The sequence below is a fragment of the Bactrocera latifrons genome, unplaced genomic scaffold, assembly GCF_001853355.1.
Source record: "Bactrocera latifrons isolate USDA-ARS-PBARC rearing strain unplaced genomic scaffold, ASM185335v1 scaffold_195, whole genome shotgun sequence".
NCBI lineage: Eukaryota > Metazoa > Arthropoda > Insecta > Diptera > Tephritidae > Bactrocera > Bactrocera latifrons.
The window spans coordinates 419,345-438,358 of record NW_017535463.1 but is presented as its reverse complement, the minus strand read 5'-3'; positions in this window follow the sequence as shown (position 1 = coordinate 438,358).

Here is a 19,014-nt window from a genome sequence, read left to right as displayed (position 1 = left end):
TTGGTTCGAAAACGTTGAATACTCTTGGAGCTTTTCGAACGGTTTCAGTAATGACACAATCTGTATTTTGTACGCTTTCAATTTAAGATCTCGACCTAATGTACGAATAGTCGTTCCATACAATAGTCCGAGCTGCTGCGAACGAATACTGACCAAAAATAACATGACAGCTTGACACAACTCAAACGTGATCTGTAAAAAAAAATGCTATTGAAATAGTACCTACTAGGATTACCCGTTATTTCGTCTATTATAAAGAAATTTTAGATAGTTTAAATAGTTTTCACGTCTGTCTGTATCAACCTCTGACAAAACATAAAAAAGTTACGTGACACAAATCTTTATTAACGGTGCCATAAAAGGTGAGTAATATAACTGAAAGATGACTCTGCATAATGGAATTTGACGACGCATTATTGTGGAGCAAAATTCATTAACTTCCTGCACATAAACCCAGTAGTTCACTTCGAATTTCGTTCAAATAGATATCTCAAAATGGTTCCTGTTCGACCCTGGAATGAATTAATGGTGAACCACAATGATTCCATCAAAGAAAACAATGACCATTATCTTGATTTTCGACTGAATTTGACATTAACCAAACTGTGTTAAGTCGATCCATAAGATATGTTGAGTTCTTTTGCTATCTCTCTGATGCGATAACGCATCTTTAAAGTATAGTTTCCTTACCCATTTCAATGTTATCTTTCCTAACAAGTTTTCGGTTAAAATTTATTTCAGATTTATGGACATACACAAACAATATTATCAAAAGATAGAATTTGAAATCACAGAAATAATATTTTTTAAACTATTACCAAACAAAAAGGATCGTAACTAAACAAGAAAAAAAAATTAATTAGATTTTAAAACATGAGTGTTTAAATTAAGAGCTCAACTTGTTCTTTCAACTAAATTGTTATGAACTTTGACTAATTTCTCGTGATCGGGCCAAGCAATCAACACGTACAACTTGGGACACGGCTTCTAATGCTCTGCGGCGGTCCGACGAAAGTTAATTGATTTGTCATTTCGTGAGGCGTATTAAGATACTGTGTCTACCACCACATATGCAAATGTGTGTATTGATGATGGTTCACAGCTGGGGCCACAGCTTAGCAGCAATTTGGGGCCAACTTAACTCAAAATAAAAACTTAGCGAGCAGCAGGCACACCAACCAAACTGAAGATACAAACTGCGTTTTGTTATTGTTGTTGCCGTTGATATAGCGATATGGTGAAATGCGGGTTTTTGTGAATGAATAATATTAATGCGTATAATTGTGTATAATTTCATTCCACTTTGCTCTGCTTTGGAGCGTTTCATACTCCACGCTCCACGCTCGGCGCTCAAACGCTCCGACGCTTAAGCGCTTATTACCGTAACGAAGCTGATGCCGCGTGTAGCGCCTTCTTCACAACAGGCAGCGGAGCTCCCACTTTTTCAGACGCGTTTATGTAGACATAACAACAAACAAATTAACCGCTTAATCACAATATTTTAGACTAAAAGTTAATGTTTAACTGCGCACCACTTGGGAAACGGCCATTTAACAGCTTCGGCATTATGAGTAGTAAGCTAAAAGTAACTACTTTAAAGGTAGAAAATATTTACATCCTCAGTTTTTCTATTTTTGTTCGCATGTGATGCTGTCGCTGGCTGTAAATGGTGGCAAGTGGAGAGACGAACGTTGGGTTGGAGACGCTCACGACTTGTTTGTAATCGCAGCGCGTTTAGCGGTTTCAAACTGTCAGCTTTATGTACATATGTGTGTGCAAATGTGCTTGATTTAGCCCTAACTTTTTTTTTTCAATAATTCATTTCTTACTTTGCGTGCATTTAAATACCGAATAAAATCGAATATTTCGAAAAGCCGCTGCAAAAAAAAAACAAGTCCAACTTAATACATTATTCAAAGCAACAATTAACTCACTGAGTGATGGTGGATATTAATTATGGCCTTTCAATGGGTATTACTATCATATTCGACAGATGTTGTTTGGGTTTTTGAGATTTTTTGAGTTTTTGTTTTTGCGATTACTCATGAATTGCAAATGCATTGAGAAGAGACAATGTTGTATTTGCAACGAAATGTGTTATGTATAAATGTGTGTACTATGTTGGCAATCACAAATTTTAATTAATAATGGAACTAGGTAGATGTCAGTGGGAATGGTTTGGCTTCGGTTTTTGTGTTGTTTTTTGCAAATCTCTTTGATGAATTTTTACATGAAGACTCTTTTGCCGATTCAGAAGATATTTTGTGTTTTAGATTTCTGTTTAAGGAATAGAGGTTTGTGATCACAATTGTGTTTTAAGCAAGTGTTTGTTGCCCTTTCTGACTGACATTTGTTCTAGTCGGTGCAGAACGCTCTCTCTTCTGTTCAGACTAAAACGATGAATATAAAATTGACTTGTTTGGTTTTTGACCGACAAGCCGACGCATGTTTTAGGGACAAAATTCAAAAATTGCCAGAAAGATGGGAAAATGTTATAGCTTCAAACGGGCAATACCTTGAATAGTACTATTGAAAAGTTTTCGGAGCTATGTTGACTTAATATACACGTGAATAAGTCTAAAACTGCACCGGAACCATAACCAAAGCAATCATATTTCATTGAGTAGACCAATAAATCGTCATCTCAAATGCCAAACAACGTATTATCAAAAAGATCTACATTGTGTTTTCATTGCTTACGATTCACTACATCATATTACATACATACATATATGTAAGTACAATAAAATTTTCAACTTCAAATATAACCAACACATAATCATTTAATAACCAAAACTTATTTTTTTTTTCAAAATGAGTGGTCTCTATTAAATCGCTTATCCTTCGCCTGCAAACTTATGAAAAGTGATGTTATGTTATTTTGCATTTTAGGTGACGCTATTTACGACTCGAACAATGCTGCAGAATCTTTGAGTATATTCTGGGTAGTCGAACAAGTTGTATTTCTAATCAAATTTCAACTTATTTTTTTACTTCTAATAATTAAGTCAATTAGTAAAAATATATGGCAATCGATTCCGTCAACATTCTAGAGCGGACAATGCTCCAATTAAATCCAAATCAAAAATTTGAAATTTCCATATGTAATACTTGAACTACAAATTTATGCTTGACTTCAATATTTCACACCAGTATTAGCAATTTTAACACCTTCTTAAGCAGCTAATGGCTACATTTAAATACAGATACAACAAGTAATCAAGCATATAGATTACCTCGTTGATGCAAACAAACGCCCACATCAAATCATCCACATCTAGAGAATGAATAAATGGAACAAAGCAAATCGATCCATCGAAATGAGCGCTTTGGGAACTTGGTGGTAACAAAAGCGCCACAACAGAATTGAGCTATAACATTATAGCGATCATAAAATCATAAAAGAAATATACAATGCAAGCAAAGACGTTGAAATGACTTGTTGATGACAACAAAGCTAGAAAAAATTATATATATATTTTTTACGAAATCTTCAATTCACAGTCAAACCATGATCATAAACGAGCGATGGCGAAGAGAAAAGCGTCGACTGCAGCAGCTACTTTATGGAAATATTGCGCTGTCGCTTGCTGCTTTAATATCGCCGCTGTCGTGGTGTTGCCTGCCGCAATGCGTCAAAAGCTATTATTTGCATAAATTAAACGCTGTCGCATTTAGGCGATCAAACGATCGTCGAACGGAACGAAAATGAGCGAAGCAAGCGATTAGATATCGAATATTCGTTTTCTTTCTGTCTGCAGCACAATAGACGTTGCGCTCATATAATCCATATGGTGGGATCGGTGGTCGATCGATTATGAAGCGCGGGCCGTGGGAAAAGTTTTCACGCGCCAGCAAAGCGACAGGTTGAAACGCGCGCCACTGTTTTGGCTCGTTGCGCTGTGGCAGCTACCGTGGCCCCTTTTGAGCAGCGCACAGTTAGTTGATATTCAGAAATTATTATGAACGGTTTGGTCAACGACCGAGTTCATCGTATCGGTTGACATAAAGCAAAGAAATAAATTAAGGAAATAAGTTAGTTTTGTTGTGGTGCTTTGTGGTTGCTGTAGCTGTGGCAAGTGGTTAATTAATTAGTGATTCGCTATTAATAAAATTTCATTATAACTACATGGGTTTTTCGCCCTTCCTTCCATTCAAACTATCACAAATAAATGTTGCATTGAATTGCAAATCATTTCATTAAATTTGTCGTTCGACAAAACAAACAAACAAACAAATCGTATTGCTAACAAAGCCGAACAGCGATAATAGTGATGTAGTAACAACTAAATTGACAACGAAAATGGCGAACGAATGCAAATTATTGAGATTTATGAAATTTCCGGTGGACTTGCGACAGGGTGTGCGCGATGCGTTGGAGCTCGGTAAGGCTCAACCGAAGTAGCTAGCTAAATTAAAATGACAAACAGAATGGCACACAAAATGGGAAAAGATGACAGAAAAGACCGAAATATTCGCAAATCACATTTTTAAAGTTAGTTTTATTAAATAAAATACTTTGGCATAAATATACATAAAGAAAATTATGGTTAATGATGGTCACCATTGATGCGTGCTCTGATCAATTTTGACTCGGATCGAGAAAACATTGCATTTTGACGTAATTTAATACCACCTCCTAAATCCTTCTGCGCAAATAGAAACATTCTAAAAATTATTCGAATTTTCCATACATTTTTATAAGCCTCGGTTGAGATGGTGGTCAGTGCCTTCCTCGAATTTTGTTTTTTTTTCGGTTTTTTCGGGTTTAGCTCATTTTTTTTGTTTTTTGCGAGGTTAGCTACAGTTTTGGACAGCTTGGACGCCATATTTATAAACCCACATCTCGTTATCTGTAATTCTGAGCATCAAAAATCTAGTGTGGCGACACTAACAATTATCTCTTTTCCGACCTCTTCTCGTTGTCAAAGACTCAGGTCTTTGGGTAGAAGTCTAGCATTGACCTGCTTCAATAACCAAAAAATTAACCAAAAGATTAACCAAAAATGTGTTGAGTAGATTCATGAGGATCGGAGAAACTTGGGTTATCGCTCTGATGACAACACGAAAATTTTAAAGAACTGTTTCTTTAACCTTTCCGGAGGTGGATGCACAACGCGGATGAGCTAAGTTTTTAATGACTTCACGGCATGCTTTGTGACACTCAAATTGCAAAACATTTTGTTGCCGTGATTCTATTGGAAACATCAAATTTCAAGCAAACTCGTAGTCCATTTTTTTTTATAAATTTATTTTTCAATTTTTAAATTTATTCCTAAATATTTTATACTTTCATGCAATTTTCAAGATATATTTATAAAGTTTTATATGTAACTATTTCGACTCCTCGATCTATTTTTCACCCTCCTTTACATTTAAACTCTCCTTCAGCTCTCTCTAAATGTGAACTCGAACATAATTAAGTCTTATCAGCTCCATAATTGGCTTAAACTATACAGCTTTCACGATTAATAGCAATCGTTGCACCGCTCAGTTGGTATTTCCCAGCTTTTGCGTTCACGCTTGGCTTTGACCATCCATAAATATCCAAGTCTGTTTATTGATTCGTTTTCATGGTGACTTTTCGTTCATTCTGCCTCCGCTGGAGAGGAACAACTTAATTTGCCGTTTGTCGCAGGCAATTCATAAAAATGTTTCCGTGCTCGTAATTTCACTCTTTTTATGAGCCGAAAATCTCACCAATGGATCGCTTTACTTCGTATCCATAGATTATATGGTGTATTGTACACCTGCATAATTTATTTTATGGCTGCATATATTTTCATACACTGAAAAAATATTTGTCCCCAGTTGTGCTTTATGGGACTCTTTGTGATTTACGAGCTTTGTTTCAACGTTGTTATTCAAGATTAATAACATTAATTCTTGTTTGAGCTTGAGTTTCATATATCAAAATATATTGAAGATGGTTGTGGAGGGAAATTTTTAGCCTTAAATCTCACAAAGCAACTGATCGAAATTAAAAGGTCCACTTGAAATTTGAAGTGATGCTCTATTGTTGAGAAATAAGCAAATAAAATGTAGAGTTGAAGAATTTAATATATTCTACTTATCGGCGATTGATGTTGAAAAAGTTTAGATTCTTTTAATACTGTAGCTGACCACAAGGACGGTCTCCGAAAGAAAGAATCTTGGGGTGAGGAAGATTTTTCTATTGAAAACTAACTAAAAAATACGAAAAAATTTACTATTACCATAGATGAAAGTAAGTAACGATCTAAGTATTAATCAAGATTTAAAAGTTTGATCATAAAAAATATTTTTTTGTAAAAAGAAACTTTCCTCACCAACTCTGAAAACAATGTTTCATGAAAAATGGTTTTAAAGCGCTTGAAGCCGATTATGAGGGGTATATCTTTCAATAAAAAAATATCAAAAAACTTATTCAGTTTCTCTCAGTGCATTTTCGGTTAAGATTTTTAGCGATGAAAACCCCTCAACGCAGGACAAAAGGCACTTAGATATACACATTTGAAGTGTTTTAGGAAAAGCATTTAAAAACATACTTAAACAATCTAATTATAGACGCCAACAGCCGTGGTCCCCTTTGCTGCTGATAATACAAGTGGAATGCTTAGCTCCGAATTAGGATTTAATTTATACGGTTCGGGTTTTTTCATGCCTACTGACAGGCGATTTAGCGCCGTTGACCAGTGGCAGTCAAGCGCCCAATACGTACCAACGCACACATACATACATACATACATCCACATGCGTATGTGTATGTGCACCGCATAATTATATTTGAAGCTTTCGCTGCCAAACGAAACTGTTAACACATTTCAGCGGCAGGAAGTGCTGCAAGGAATTATTCGATGTAGGGGGCGCAGCGGTGTTGCCCTTATGTATGCATAATTTGTGGTTGCTCATTCAACACATTAGCATATTGGCAAGTGCCGAGCGATTCTCCGTGCTTTGCTGCGGGCCAAAATGAACGATTGGCTGCGCGTTTAATTGCCGCTGTGGCCGCGCAACCATTGAGCTTTGTTGCAAGTTACTGAAAGCTGCCACATACTTATCTATGTATGCATGTATGTAGATGTAATGTAGGCGAGTACGCTTACAACATTCCACACATACTTACACCAACAATGTGGAGGCTTGTCTTTATTGTCGTTTTGTGCGATAAGTGATCAAAGTGGCCCATTGTCATTAGCATATATACCGGCGCTTGGTGTCCAAATTTCTCAGTTGTCGAAAAATATTTTTCGCCGACATGCAACTGCAAGAGTAGCACGCCATTCGGTGTACCCCTGTTGGGCGAAAATTGTTAATAAGCGCATGTGTGTGTTTGTTGGGGTACAACAATTTCATAGTGCTCATAATAATCAACTGCTTGGCAATTTAGTCAATCTGTCAAAGAGTTAAGGTAATCTCGTTAGGTGACCCATTGCGGTTATTGCGTTCGGTAATTTCACGAGTGCACGCAGCGTCAATTGTGTCGCTTATGAAGGCGACCCCGATAAGAACCGATAAGCCAAGCAAATCATGAGGTTTGACAAGCGCGCAATACTTTGTTTCTTTTTCGCCGCATTCCCCGAAATTACTCAAGTAAATAATTCTTTAGGCCAAACTCAAATAAATTAGTCGCGATTATAACGAATGCCAGCTCGTGTCAAATTAAATACTCTAAATATTCGGATAAAGATTGGTTCACTTCATTCAGTATCGCCTATACGCATTTATACTTATATTGTATGATAAATTAATAAGTGGTTTAGATCTACTCTTTACTGTTTAATTTTAGCTTTTTTGGTTTGTGGGAAAAGTTATGTGCCGAATAATAAGAAAATTGGTCAAATCGGTTGCATGTTCCTTTTCATTTATGTTATTAACTCCAAGATTAAGATGTTATAARGATAAATAAATAATTTTTTGTATTGGAAAATACAACCAAATGTTGTTGTAATAATAAATTTCAAAAGAAGTAAAAAGTACAAGTTCGAAGAAACTCAACTGGAAATTTTAAAGTTTGGAGTGACCACTGTAAAGATTTAATATATCAGGTACATAACTGTACACAAAACTTTTTAAAGTTTATTAAATAACAACATATGTATATGTATATTTAATAATATTTATCAAAGTAATCCCCATCTGAAGCTTTAACATTTTCCAATCTTTCCAACAAATCATTTTTTAAACCCTGCACACCTGTGATTTGAACTTTATTTCAGTGAAGGCGTTCTACATCGACCGGAACCAATGACAGTTCGAAGATGCAAGATCTGGGCTTTAATTCGAGTGAGGCAAAACATTCCAGTTACTGTTTTGGAAATAGTTCTTAAACGGTCGTACAACATGAGGCCGAGCGTTGTCTTGACGGAACATTATAGCGTCTGGTCTCAAATTTCGGTCGTTTTTGGCAGTCGCTCGCTTTAGTTTGCCGGTAGCATTCCAAGTTAACGGTTTCACCCGTTTTCAGAAGCAATTCGCTGATCGCATCAAGTACATTATATTAGCGCCATTGATTTGGCTTGTTGGTCAGCTTTCACATATGATTTGTTGGATTCAGGGTTATCGTAATAAAGCTATTTTTTACCACCATTCATATTCTAATGCTAAGGGGATTTCTTTTTGTAGCTTTCAATGAACATTTCATACAGCTTTTTCACGTTTGGAAATACCTTTTGAGTAATTATAAACAGTTTGTGAGCTCTTCTTGCGTTTTGTAACAATTGAGTAATGCTCTTTTTTTTCCGTCTAAGACGTTCTTCCGTGCAAGCCACTTTCAGTTTGTGAGCTCAACTGGAATATATTCACCATTAACTGCCACCAAAAGACGTTGACGTTCCACTGAGGTTTTCTTCTTATTAAAGTAGTGTGGAAGAACTCCTCGCAAAAGATCTTTTGCAAGCACAAAGCGTCACCAATAGCAAAGATGTTATTTTTACAGCTCGTGGCGGCCATGTTTGTTTATAGGTATGTGTAAAATGCTATCATCTCTTCCCACCACATTTCACTTTGGCACAGCACTTGAAAATTGTCCAAGATTGTTACGCATATTAACATTCTTCAGCAGCTTCTGTAAGAGCTCTTTGCTCAAAAAATTATTTTCTCAGAAACCCTTGGCTAAAAGGCTTCGTTAGCAGACAAAATTTGGGCTAGGTTGAGTCAAATCCGCGCGTAGTTCAACAAACGTAATTGCATACCCAAAAACTTACCGTTTGGTGCGAATTGTGGGATGGCGGCGTCATCGGGACTTATTTGTTTTGAAAAGAGGTAAAAAATTCTAACAAGGGGAAGCGCAGCCTTTTGTTTTACTAATAAATATGGACATATTTTGCCCAGAATTTGGCTACTCGTTAGTTTCGATAAATGGCCGGCCAAGATCGTGCGATTGCACGCCTCTGCACTTTTTTTGGGTTATGTTAAGTCTAAAGTTTAAGCCAAGCGACTTGGAACGCTCAAGCAGCTCGAAGACAGCAGCGCCCTATAGCCGAAATTAAAATCGATATATTTCACTAGGTTATTGGAAATTGGCGTAAGCCGTTGTGGACTTTCAAACGTAGGCCTGGTGGCCATTTGGCCATATTTTGTTCGAACATAAATGTTATAAAATTATCATTATAAGGAATCAGAATGCATTTAGATCGAATTTGAGTTTGTTATTTCATTTTTACATCACACTGTTCTTGTGAAAAATGATTGTTGTTTACATTTCAAATTAATGACTTAGCTTACCAAAAGAGACGCCCAGGACAAAGCTTTCCAACTCATGTTCGGAATATTGTAAGAATGAACCAAAGAGATGAAGTTTTCTGAAAACTGTTCAGAATTGTGCTGCGGCTATTGAAAGGATCAAGCTCGCAAGTGTCTCCATTTGTCGAGTTAAGTTCAAGTTACCCTAGAAATTTTTTTGAAAAGAAAGTGCGCTTCTACAAAACATTTAATGTACACCAAGAAGAACTCATTTTCATCAACTCGTCTCACAGTTATGACTGAAATTTAGTACGAAGATATAAGATCATGAACTATTAAAAGATTTTAGAACCAATTTGGTGGGAGAAACACAAAGCTTTTCCACAAGCCATTGATGGAATTTAAAATGAATGAAAAATTTATCTTCTCTTCTTTCATTCGGGATAATAGTGATATACAAAATTTATTTTTTATCTGACTGAGCTTCATATTTTGGAAATACACTTTGACTTGAATATTAGTTTGGACTCCGTCGGAAGGTATAATATTTCAAATTGTTGAGTCTAAGGCTTAACATTTCGAAAAGGAAAAATTAAAGTTATAATATATGATGATTTAGTTTGGATCTCAATGCATTTTATATTCTAATTTATGCATTTAATTAATAACAAAAAATGTAGCTTTCCTTTCCTGAGCAAGATTTCTTTAATAGAGCATTGGAAAGCGAATTTCAAATATATATTTGGACCGACTAAAGTTTATAATCAAAAAAATCATTAAAAGTGGCTATATCTATTTACAAATACAAAGTATTTGAAAAAGTCGAGGAAAGTGTAATTTTTTCTTACCATTTAATGCTGAAAATGTATGTATCCTGATGCGGTATTTAAAGTGTTTCGAAACACTGTATGGAATTTGGTTTGTAGAACTGTTTTATATAATTTTTTGTCACCAAAACACAGCAAAGTTTAGTTTTAAACCAATGTGTTAATAACTTCAGTCTCTATTAATATGGTGTGTTAGTCAAAATCACAATTTATTCACTTCAATTATCACTGCAATATATTCTCTCAATAACTTTATACGCAATTTTTAAGCTGAGTAAAAATCGTTTCTTCACAAAAGGAATCAAATAATTTAGCAAATAAGCACCGAAAATTCGAAACGCATGGAGCAGAAAAAAACTGTTGCCGTTCCGAAACGCACCCTGTCACTCGACCGTCAAAATATCAACTAATGACTTGGCATCGCTCAATCAGACAAACAGCGCCACCAACCAACCGCACCACCAACAGCCAACAGCGAACAGCGAACAGCGAAACGTAAAACCAAATAAACAACAAAAACCTTCCACGCGCTATGTCTCGCTTTACCAGCGCCAGCAACAACAAAAATGTTATCCACCAGCACCAATACAAACAACACATAGTGTCGTCTACCGCACACGGAGCCAGAAACCACTGTCACCCAACAGCACCATACAGCTAACACTCAACCACACACACATGCGCATTCAAAGGCGAGCGCGCATATGTGTTAGTGCTAGCGCTAGTGTAACCGCCGACCGTTGCGAATGCCAAGCAACGTAAAATGCCGTAACGCCAAGCAGAAGAGGCACCAAAAGCAATCCACGATCACTCACACACGCACGCAAACACAACTGCAAGGAGGAGGCGTAACAAAACCGCAACGAAAAGGCTACGCTCTGAGCAAGTCAAAGCGGTGCGGACAGCGGCGGCCAACCGGTTCCACCAGTTTGCTTCGCAGTTAGCGCGTATTGCGAAACTGGTTTGCGACCAACCAGCAATGCCCGGGCGAATGCGCCCCATCTTCATCGTCCGACACGCGCGCTGATTGGCTGCAATGCTGGCGCGATGGGCGTAGCAGAGAAGCGCTTCGCCATGGTGGTGTACGGAGTGTCAACTCAGGCACTTGCTGGTGTGTGTGTTTATCCACACTCGCATTCACTGTTGTTGTGCTCTGACAGCAGGTAGGGCGGAGTGCGAGTGCAGGATGAGAATGTGGCGTTGTGTGAGTGTGTGTGTGAAAATTATAATTGGTTGTGTTGTTGCGTTCATTATAAGGTGAAATATTGCACGCTTGGAGACAGTGGGCTTGTGAAACTAATAATGTTAATGTAATAGACATTTGTGAAATTTAGATAGATTTTATTGATTGTTTGATAAATATTTTTAATAAATTTTAATAAATATTTTTGTCTCAACAATATTAATTAAATAAAACAAATGTAACTAACGAACATTATAAACAATTTAAGTGGTAAAATGGGTTTTCTCGAATAAAAATCGGAAAATTTTCAATAAAATTTTTGTTTTCATATAAAAAATGAAATATTGGGTAGTCGAAAAAATCTTTTCGTATTTTGTCAGTAGATGTCGTTGCAGTCTATATCTCTAGCGCTACCAATCACATTGTGCCATAGCTTGGTGGGATTGGACAAGAATCCAGCCAGCCTGCTCCAGCCTAGTCAAACGATTGATTCTACATTTTACTTTCAAAACTGATTGAAACGAGAAATCGAATAAACGGCCAGAACTGATCAACCATCTTCCATCAGGACAACGCTAGAAAACACACATCTTTGATGACTCGGCAAAAACTGGTAGAGTTTTGATACATTCACCCTATATCGCTGACCTTGCGCCTTTCGACTACCATTTCTTTCGGTCAATGCAGAATCCCGTTAATGGAATAAGGTTGGCGTCAAGAGAAGCCTGTGAAAATTACTTGTCGTAGTTTTTCATCTAGAAACTATAAACTTTTACACTGATGAAATAATCTCTCTAGCGGCAAAATAGCAAAAAGTGGTCAACCAAAATGATATGTATTTAGTTCATTATAAATATAAAAAAATATATTGAAGTTTGGAATAGAAAAACACTTTTTCGACTACCCAATATAAAATTCAAAACAGAAATTTAAAATATTAGTTAATTTTCCGGCAATATTTTAATACTAAATTTAGCTCTTTGCTCCACTGTGCTACACAAATATGCCGCATTGAATAGCACGAAATCAATAACTGAACAGTGTAGTGGTAGTCTTTCCCACCGAATTACAAAATAAAAGCAAACCAATTCAAACAATAAAACTGGAAATAAATTCCCACTCTCCAAACATGGAATGAGCGGTTAAATGACGCTCGATTATACCATCCCAAAAAGGTCAGAACTATAAGGTGGCACCGAAGTACATACATACATATGAATATGCGTTTGTAGTTAGGGTAGAACATTAAACCGTTGCTGCAGCATAACTTTTGCGTAACTGTTTCACCCACGTTACGGCCAATCGGCGATGCCAGAACAGAAGAGAACGATGCGTCGCAGCTGCAATTTCTACCCGAGTCAGAGCCAGAGCCAGAGCCATAGCCATAGCCATAGCCAGAGACACAGCCAGAGCCAGAGGCGAAGCCATGGAATGCTATGCCACGCCACGCCACGCCACGCCAAGGCCACAAGCCGTGGCATGAAACGTGTCTCTTTCTACTCTGCGCTCTGCCTTTCACATTACGCTCCGCTATAAGCGATATCGCGCCATTTTGTTGTTGTTAGAAAAAAGTAGAGTGGGAGTGGGTGTGGAAGGTGCCGGTGGGCGTTAAGCGAGCGCTCCATGGAACAGACTGAGGCGATGGTTCAACACAAAACATTAATTGAAAATGACACAATTGTTCATCGCTTCGTGGTCTACATACGTGTGTGCGTGTGTTTGTGTGCGAAAGAATAAATGAGACTTTATGCTTTTGTGTAGCATTTCAATGGCGAAAGCCATTTGAAAGCCTTTAGCGAGTGCCGCTGCCAGATAAAAACAGTTTGAGCACGGGCTAATACTTTGTGCTCTTGAGCGGGGATGGGGTAGGAATGGTGAATGGTTGGCAGATTTGGTGTTAATTGAATGTTGAAATTGTTAAATCAAGATAAACTATTACTCAATGGATTCGAGTGCGTTACTATGAAAGGCTTCAAGCTGTGGGTTTATTTTTTTTTATAGTGGTTTTTTATAGATTAGTCGATTAAAGATGCGGATACTGTGTTTTATGAAATTACCAAGATACCATATATCTATATATATGAACATAACTATATACAAAATATTGGTGTCAGTATAATTGTAAGTAAATTTTAAGTAAATAAACCTTTTTGTTGTGACTTTGAACTGATCCAAGCATGTACTCATTTCAGAATATGCCATTGATAGGCTGACCAATCCTTCCTATTCGCGCTTCACACGTTCCTATTTTGAATATCTTTCATACACGTGAATAAAATCTTTTACCTATAAGCATAACATACTATAAAAGCAGCGTGATCTAAAAAAATAAAAATCCTCTTTATGCTTGATTTTCATATGCAAAAAAAAAAAAAATATATATGTATATTTAATGTACAAGGGTATAAAAAATTTGATGTGTTTTACATGTACTTCTAACCAGAAACATTTGCCAAACAGCAAAAGTTCCAATATCTATGAAAGTCCAACACAGTCTTGTGGGCGACCATCTTTTGCATATGCAAAACCCTAATCATTAATGCAACTAACATACATATGTATGTATGCTCTTTGGTTGGTTTACTCCTACATCTAAAAGGATTTTGTTCGAAATAACGAGTAAGGAAGGCTAAGTTCGGGTGCAATCGAACATTTTATGTTTTTGCAACATTCAAGAATCATAGCCAGGGAAATACCTTAAGGAGCAAAATGTCAACCAGAGAAACATACTCCAAGCAATTTTATATATACTATAACTACACCAACCGATCTATTCGACACAAAGTTTGTTAAGAAAATGAGAATCATTATATCTATTAAATAATTAATTAATATGCAGTATAATTCGAGCTGCAGAACTTAATCGAGCAGGTACAATCTTTTATAAGAGTGTACAGCTGCTGGCGTATGCCGATGATATTGATATCGTTAGTTCTGCTTTCTCCAGACTGGACAATGAAGCAAAGCAAATGGGTCCTCTCATCAAACAACGTGGCTCTCACGTCACTGTTGACAGTCATAACTTTGAAGTCGTAGATAATTTCGTCTATCTTGGAATCAGCGTAAGCACCACCAACAATGTCAGCCTGGAAATCCAACGCAGGATAACTCTTGATAACAGGTGCTACTTCGGACTGAGTAGGCAATTGAGAAGCAAAGTCCTCTCTCAACGAACAACAACCATACTCTATAAGTCACTCATAATTCCCGTCCTGCAATATAGTGCAGTGGCTTGGACGACGTCAACAACTGAGGAGTCGACGTTGCGAGTTTTCGAGAGAAAAGTTTTGCGAAATATCGCATTCGATGGAACGATGAGCTGTACGAGATATACGACGACATTGACATAGTTCAGAGAATTAAAGACAGCGGCTAGGTCATGTTGTCCGAATGGACGAAAACACTCCAGCTCTGAAAGTATTCGACGCAGTACCCGCCGGGGGAAGCAAAGGAAGAGGGAGACCTCCATTCCGTTGGAAGGACCACGTGGAGATGGAACTGGCTACGCTTTGAATATGTAATTGGCGCCACTTAGCGAAAAGAAGAACGACTGGCGCTAGCATCGATCCGAATTTTATTATTATCATGACACATACTAAGAAACTGTTGGCTGGATTTCTTAAAGTATCCCAATCACGAATCATATGGAGAGAAGTTAGCCGGGTATTCGAAAATTTTTATATTAGGTATTTTTCATACCCAGATATACTATAATCAGGAAAAGATTGTCTCTGAATTTTAAATGTATATCCCATACATTAACCGGTATTTTCTGTCAAAAGCCAAATATTACTTCTGTGGTTCACATATTGGGTACTCAGGGGCATGAACAGTTTGGTTGGATTTGGACAATTTTTGGTAGTTATGCCTTCTGTGACGCCTCCAATGCTTGCAAATCGTGCTGGCAGCGTTGCATCGACGCAGAAGCAGCCTACATATTTCGAAAGTTTTTAAAGAATTGTAACGATTGGTTTAATAAAAAATTTTAAAGTGAGTTCTATTACTTTTCGAACAAACCCAGTAGCTTGTACTCAAATTACATCTTACATGGTCGGACTAACGGGCAGAGAGACAGACAGTCATCCGTATTTAAACTCGTCTCGTCATCGTGCTCAGTTATATAAATGTATATAATAACCGCCAAGACAACAAAGCTAATATACTCCGTAGCAACATGTTGCAAGAGTACAAAAAAGTGGAAAGTGGCACAGTGAAACTTTTCATAGAAAATACGTTACGAAGAAAATTTGCAGAGATTTTCAGCTAGTAACCTTCAGATAAATTAAATATAGCTAGGCGGCCCAAGATCCCCATGACTTAATTTTGTTCGTTCACATAATTTTATTTTTTGGTAATGGGAAGCAGGTTCCAGGCGTAATTACGCATACTCATCACAACTGCTCCTTATAGCATGAACTGGTACAATTTTTGATCGGTCAGTTTGTATAAAAGCTGTATGCTATAGTGGTCCGGACCGATATCTGAAAAACTGAGAGATTAGTTTGCTTAATGCAGGCCGACAGATGGATTGACAGACGGACATGGCTAAATCGAGAGCGCGTGACGTATCATGTATTAAATACATATACATATTTTATAAGTATAACTAATTTCCTTCTGGATGTTATAAACTTCGTAGCAAACTTAATATACCCTCTTCAGTATTTAATAAAGATTCTTAAGTATACTAAGAATTTTACACTGTTCTGTATATTTACATAATGTGTGTACAAAAGTGTGAATGGCTGGGAAGCCATGGGAGGTAAGGGCGCAAGGATCTGCAACTGAACTGATAACATACAGAACACAACACCAATTTACTAACACCTTCAGAACTCGACCTGTGAACACCAACCCGCAACACACACATACACAAATACTATTGGTGGCAGTTTGCCCGCCCACTTGGCAAGCCTGCATGTTTTGCCTACACTTCAGAGACGCTCAATGCCAGCCAGAACTTTTCCCATTCACCGAAGCGCAGCGTAATAGGATCAACTGCTGTCACTGTCAACTTTGGCGACCTGCGAGCTCAACTCGGCAGCTGTCCGCCCACTTTGTCAACGCGCCCACTACAGGCAATCACCGAAGCCTGACTGTTCGCTGGTGTGTACATATGTACGTGGACTTGTGCGGGTATCGTTGACGCATTATGTGTAAGCCACTTTGACTTTAGCGATGCTGCTTGACTTCCTAACTTCTCAGCCGTAAAGGAGGTGGTGTTTTGCATTTCCAAGCTGTTGCAACCCTCATTACGCTTCTCTTGTCATAATCACTGCTATCTACGGGTCTTTACTCACTCACGTATGTACTTGCTAACTAAAGAAGTGCCGCGGCAACTCACACAGGCTAATCGACACCCGATGCGTCCGCTTAACAAGCAATTACCGCACAAATCTGTGTGGGAAGTCCTTTTGACGAGCGATCTCGATATGCGAGCGTGTGCTACTCTGTTGTGTGGTCAAAGCAGGGTAGAGTTAAGTGCCTTAACAGCTTGGCGGCTGGTAATCCGTTGCTGTAATCAGCGCATTAATTTTGTATGAGTGTTTGTTATTGTTGTTGCCTATTATTTGCTTTCTTTTTCATAAGTGTTGCAATATGTCAGCACACACTCAAAAAGTACTTGTTGTTATTGCATTTGTAGCGGTTCAAACATCAATCTCTTTGCGAGGGTTGCGCTTTTTATTCTCAAATTTTTTTTTGCGAAAAATTGTTCTCACTTGCTTTAATATTTATTTGCTGCCACGCGCCGCTCCGTTGCACGACTTTAACCACCGTCGTTTCCTTCTTCCCTCCGCTTTTGTTATTATAATTAATTTTCCAACTGAATAATTTTGCTTTTCGATTTCATATTTTGATTATCTCGTTCAGCGTCTTTTCTATATTATTCTTGTGCTACTTGGGTGGATTAGCTTTCCCTCAAACATTGGTGTATAGGAAATACTTGAGCGCCATTGTGCCTAAATAAACTAGCCAAAATAACTGTTGTATAGCCGTGAAAAGGTTTGACTTTACAGTTATCGCAAAATTATCAGCACTATTTTGTAGAATACTCTGTCTAAAATATTATTCGAAAATCTTTAGGTATTAAGAAACTTTTAAAATGACTGTTGAAAGCCTATTAATTTTTAGTTCAATATCTTATAGGTGTTTAGAGAATGGATTGAGCGGCTCTATTATCGCATTAACCTAAGCGATCTATTTCCACATAATTTTTTGGAGAAATGTGACAAATATTGTGAACTGCTGAAGTAAAGCGTGATGCATTCGAGGTTCCCTACTTTTTTTAAAGAAAAAAACTGAGAAACTTCTAATTTAATGGAGAGTGCTGCTTAGAACACTCTTTGGCGTATATTTTTTGAAGATTATCTCTTTGAAATGCTGGCCGCGGCTACGTTTCGGATGATCCATTCTCGACTGGTAACTGGCGAATGACATGCGTGATGCTCTGCTCCAAAACCCGAGTCGACGCGGGATTTTCCGCACAGACTTTAGACTTTACACATTGCCTCAGGAAAAATTCTAACGGTGTGATATCACACGATCTTGATGGCTAATCGACCAAAAAAACGTGAAGTTATTGATTAATGCGATTTGTTAGAGGTGGTGCCGTCTTGTTGAAATATTTATGTATTATGATATCTATAATTTGGCACATTCTCAGCAATGTCTGTTTGAAGTAGTTTTACTCTTATTTTCTCTTTCAAACCATTTTCGATTTAAATGAATTTCAGTTATTCACCAAGATACCATTTGATCAAATTTGACTCGGAGAGGTCCACGCAAACCATATCGAAATTTTTTTCCATGATTGGTACAAATTTTTTACTTTCGTTTGAAATATTATCTCCATAAGTTTGGCTCTTGTGTGTTTATGATGCGAAAGGTTTGTCTGGTGATTTTTGCCGTTAAAAAATCTAAAAATTTGTAAATAAGTTTACGCAAAATTTCGTGTTTCTAATGGAATCACGGCTAAGGAATCGAAAAATGTTGCAGAAGTATTTTGGGAAGCCTGCTTTATTACAAACACAAGCACAAAATATCCTCTCTTTATGACGATAACATCGAACAGATAACAGTGCTTGAAATTCGTCGGGTTAGCATCATATCTTATGGATCAACTCAATAAGTATTGGTTAAAGTTTTGAGTATAAGCGGTATCAGAGATCAGCTCGTTTCAAAAGACCTAAACCTGTCGGTTGTCAACGTAGATGGAAACCCTACATTTATTAAAAGCATCATTACTGGTGACTGAGAAACTGTCCAACACTGTAGTGAATGGCACTCCATAAATGAGTCGCAAGCCAATAAAAACTCATTGAAGGCACTGAAATCTCTGAA